The sequence below is a fragment of the Triticum aestivum genome, chromosome 2D (assembly GCF_018294505.1).
Source record: "Triticum aestivum cultivar Chinese Spring chromosome 2D, IWGSC CS RefSeq v2.1, whole genome shotgun sequence".
Classification (NCBI taxonomy): Eukaryota; Viridiplantae; Streptophyta; class Magnoliopsida; order Poales; family Poaceae; genus Triticum; species Triticum aestivum.
In genome coordinates, this window is record NC_057799.1 from 647,721,473 (window position 1) to 647,727,060 (window position 5,588).

Genomic DNA, 5,588 nt, shown 5'->3' on the forward strand with positions numbered 1-5,588 from the left:
ATTGTTGGTGTGTGCCTAGGCGCCCCCTCCCCACGTATAAATAGGTGGGAGGGGGAGGGGGACAGCCATGGGGCGCCCCAAGTAAGAGGAATCCTACTTGGGGGCCTTGTCGAATTGCCCCCCCTACCATATCCACAGGAGGGGGGAGGAAAGAGGAGGGAAGAGGGAGGTAAGGGGAAGGCCGAATCCCTCCCCTTCCTTCTCTCTTCCCCTCTTTCCCTTTCCCTTAGGTGCGACCCATATGGGGGCGTAGCAGCCCCTGCTGGCTGATGCGTTTCCCCTCTTGGCCCATTAGGCCCATATAGTTTGCCGGGTGGGTGCCCGGAACCCCTTCCGGTGACCCAATATGTACCCGGTACCCCCGGAACACTTCCGGTGACCCGATATGTACCCGGTACCCCCGGAACACTTCCGGTGTCCAAATACTATCGTCCTATATATGAATCTTTTTGGGGAACGTAGTATTTCAAAATTTTCCTACGATCACGCAAAATCTATCTAGGAGAGGCATAGCAACGAGCGGGGAGAGTGTGTCCACGTACCCTCGTAGACCGAAAGCGGAAGCGTTTAGTAATGTTGTTGATGTAGTCGAACGTCCTCGCGATCCAACCGATCAAGTACCGAACACACGACATCTCCGTGATCTGCACACGTTCAGCTTGGTGACGTCCCACGAACTCTAGATCCAGCTGAGGTCAAGGGAGAGTTTCGTCAGGACGACGGCGTGTTGACGGTGATGATGAAGTTACCGACGCAGGGCTTCGCCTAAGCACTACGACAATATGACCGAGGTGGAAATCTGTGGAGTGGGGCACCGCACACGGCTAAGAAATCAAGTTGTGTGTCTATGGGGTGCTCCCCTCCCCCGTATATAAAGGAAGGGAGGAGGAGGAGGGCCGACCTCAAGGGGCGCGCCCTAAGGGGGGATTCGTACTCCCAGTAGGAGTAGGTTTCCGCCTTTCCTAGTTGGAGTAGGAGAAGAAGGAAGAGGAAGAGGGAGAGAAGGAAAAGGGGCCCCCCCCAAACCCTACCCCAATTCGGATTGGGCCTAGGGGGGCGCGCGCCACACCTGGCCGCCTCCTCCTCTCTTCCACTATGGCCCATGAAGGCCCAACAACCCCCCGGGGGGTTCCGGTAACCCCCGGGTACTCCGAAAAATGCCCGAACCTATCCAAAACCTTTCCGGTGTCCAAACATAACCTTCCAATATATCAATCTTCATGTCTCGACCATTTTGATACTCCTCGTCATGTCCGTGATCACATCCGGGACTCTGAACTACCTTCGGTACATCAAAACACATAAACTCATAATACCGATCGTCATCGAATGTTAAGCGTGCGGACGCTACGGGTTCGAGAACTATGTAGACATGACCAAGACTCATCTCCGGTCAAAAACCAATAGCGGAACCTGGATGCTCATATTGGTTCCTACATATTCTACGAAAATCTTTATCGGTCAAACCGCATAACAACATACGTTGTTCCCTTTGTCATCAGTATGTTACTTGCCCGAGATTCGATTGTCGGTATCATCATACCTAGTTCAATCTCGTTACCGGCAATTCTCTTTACTCGTTCTGTAGTGCATCATCCCGTAACTAACTCATTAGTCACATTGCTTGCAAGGCTTATAGTGATGTGCATTACCGAGAGGGCCCAGAGATACCTCTGTGACAATCGGAGTGACAAATCCTAATCTCGATCTATGCCAACTCAACGAACACCATCGGAGACACCTGTAGAGCATCTTTATAATCACCCAGTTATGTTGTGACGTTTGATAGCACACTAAGTGTTCCTCCGGTATTTGGGAGTTGCATAATCTCATAGTCATAGGAACATGTATAAGTCATGAAGAAAGCAATAGCAACAAACTAAACGATCACCGTGCTAAGCTAACGGATGGGTCTTATCAATCACATCATTCTCTAGTGGTGTGATCCCGTTCATCAAATGACAACTCATGTCTATGGCTAGGAAACTTAACCATCTTTGATTAACGAGCTAGTCAAGTAGTGGCATACTAGTGACACTCTGTTTGTCTATGTATTCAGACATGTACTAAGTTTCCGGTTAATACAATTCTAGGATGAATAATAAACATTTATCATGATATAAGGAAATATAAATAACAACTTTATTATTGCCTTTAGGGCATATTTCCTTCAGTCTCCCACTTGCACTAGAGTCAATAATCTAGATTACATAGTAGTGATTCTAACACCCATGGAGTCTTGGTGTTGATCATGTTTTGCTCGTGAGAGAGGCTTAGTCAACGGGTCTGCAACATTCAGATCCGTATGTATCTTGCAAATCTCTATGTCTCCCTCCTTGACTTAATCGCGGATGGAATTGAAGCATCTCTTGATGTGCTTGGTTCTCTTGTGAAATCTGGATTCCTTTGCTAAGGCAATTGCACCAGTATTATCACAAAATATTTTCATTGGACCCGATGCACTAGGTATGACACCTAGATCGGATATGAACTCCTTCATCCAGACTCCTTCATTTGCTGCTTCCGAAGTAGCTATGTACTCTGCTTCACACGTAGATCCCGCCACGACGCTTTGCTTAGAACTGCACCAACTGACAGCTCCACCGTTCAATATAAACACGTATCCGGTTTGCAACTTAGAGTCATCCGGATCAGTGTCAAAGCTTGCATCGACGTAACCATTTACGACGAGCTCTTTGTCACCTCCATAAACGAGAAACATATCCTTAGTCCTTTTCAGGTATTTGAGGATGTTCTTGACCATTGTCCAGTGATCCACTCCTGTATTACTTTGGTACCTCCCTACTAAACTAATAGCAAGGCACACATCAGGTCTGGTACACAACATTGCATACATGATAGAACCTATGGCTGAAGCATAGGGAATGACTTTCATTTTCTCTCTATCTTCTGCAGTGGTCGGGCATTGAGTCTGACTCAACTTCACACCTTGTAACACAGGTAAGAACCCTTTCTTTGCTTGATCCATTTTGAACTTCTTCAAAACTTTATCAAGGTATGTGCTTTGTGAAACTCCAATTAAGCGTCTTGATCTATCTCTATAGATCTTGATGCCCAATATGTAAGCAGCTTCACCGAGGTCTTTCGTTGAAAAACTCTTATTCAAGTATCCTTTTATGCTATCCAGAAATTCTATATCATTTCCAATCAATAATATGTCATCCACATGTAATATTAGAAATGCTACAGAGCTCCCACTCACTTTCTTGTAAATACAGGCTTCTCCAAATGTTTGTATAAAACCATATGCTTTGATCACACCATCAAAATGTTTATTCCAACTCTAAGATGCTTGCACCAGTCCATAAATGGATTGCTGGAGCTTGCACACTTTGTTAGCATCCTTTGGATCGATAAAACCTTCGGGTTGCATCATATACAACTCTTCTTCCAGAAATCCATTCAGGAATGCAGTTTTGACATCCATTTGCCAAATTTCATAATCATAAAATGCGGCAATTGCTAACATGATTCGGACGAACTTAAGCATCGCTACGTGTGAGAAGGTCTCATCGTAGTAACCTCCTTGAACTTGTCGAAAACCTTTTGCAACAAGTCGAGCTTTGTTGACAGTAATATTACCGTCAGCATCAGTCTTCTTCTTGAAGATCCATTTATTCTCTATGGCTTGCTGATCATCGGGCAAGTCAACCAAAGTCCACACTTTGTTCTCATACATGGATCCCATCTTAGATTTCATGGCCTCAAGCCATTTCGCGGAATCTGGGCTTATCATCGCTTCCTCATAGTTCGTAGATTTGTCATGGTCAACTAACATGACCTCCAGAACAGGATTACCGTACCACCCTGGTGCGGATCTTACTCTGGTTGACCTACAAGGTTCGGTAGTAACTTGATCAGAAGTTTCATGATCATTATCATTAGCTTCCTCACTAATTGGTGTAGGAATCACACGAACTGATTTCTGTGATGAACTACTTTTCAATAAGGGAGCAGGTACAGTTAACTCACCAGGTTCTACTTTCCTCCCACTCACTTCTTTCGAGCAAAACTCCTTCTCTAGAAAGGATCCATTTTTAGCAACGAATATCTTGCCTTCGGATCTGTGATAGAAGGTGTACCCAACAGTCTCCTTTGGGTATCCTATGAAGACACATTTCTCCGATTTGGGTTCGAGCTTATCAGGTTGAAGCTTTTTTCACATAAGCATCGCAGCCCCAAACTTTAAGAAACGACAACTTGGGTTTCTTGCCAATCCACAGTTCATATGGTGTCATCTCAACGGATTTAGATGGTGCCCTATTTAACGTGAATGCAGTCGTCTCTAAAGCATAACCCCAAAACGATAGCGGTAAATCAGTAAGAGACATTGATACGTCTCCAACGTATCTATAATTTTTTATTGTTCCATGCTATTATATTATCTGTTTTGGATGTTCAATGGGCTTTAATATACCTTTTTATATTATTTTTGGGACTACCTATTAATCGAAGGCCCAGTGCAAATTGCTGTTTTTTTTGCCTATTTCAGTGTTTCGCAGAAAAGGAATATCGAACGGAATCCAAACGGAATGAAACCTTCGCGAGGATCGTTTCTAGAACAAACGCAATCCAGGAGACTTGGAGTGGAAGTCAAGGAAGCAGCGAGGAAGCCACGAGGCAGGGAGGCGCGCCGCCCACCCTCGTGGGCCCCTCGCAGCTCCACCGACCTACTTCTTTCGCCTATATATACTCTTATACCCTGAAAACATCCAGGGGAGCCACGAATACAGTAGGTTTAACACCAATATAAATAAAGAATTAGTTTATTACAGTGTCTTAAAGTGGTGGTTTGTTTTCTTACACTAACGGAGCTCATGAGATTTTCTGTTGAGTTTTGTGTTGTGAAGTTTTCAAGTTTTTGGGTAAAGATTTGATGGATTTTGGAACAAGGAGTGGCAAGAGCCTAAGCTTGGGGATGCCTAAGGCACCCCAAGGTAAAATTCAAGGACAACCAAAAGCCTAAGCTTGGAGATGCCCCGGAAGGCATCCCCTCTTTCGTCTTCGTCTATCGGTAATTTTACTCGATGCTATATTTTTATTCACCACATGATATGTGTTTTGCTTGGAGCGTCTTGTATGATTTGAGTCTTTGCTTTTTAGTCTACCACAATCATACTTGCTGTACACACCTTTTGGAGATACACACATGAATCGGAATTTATTAGAATACTTTATGTTCTTCACTTATATCTTTTGAGCTAGATAATTTTGCTCTAGTGCTTCACTTATATCTTTTTAGAGCACGGTGGTGGTTTTATTTGGTAGAAATTATTGATATCTCATGCTTCACTTATATTATTTTGAGAGTCTTTTAGAACAGCATTGTAATTTGCTTTGGCTATAAAATTAGTCCTAATATGATAGGCATACAAGATGGGTATAATAAAAACTTTCATATAGAGTGCATTAAATACTATGATAAATTTGATACTTGATAATTGTTTTGAGATATAAAGGTGGTAATGTTAGAGTCATGCTAGTTGGGTAATTATGAAATTGAGAAATACTTGTGTTGAGGTTGGGAAGTCCCGTAGCATGCACGTATGGTAAATGTTGTGTGACAA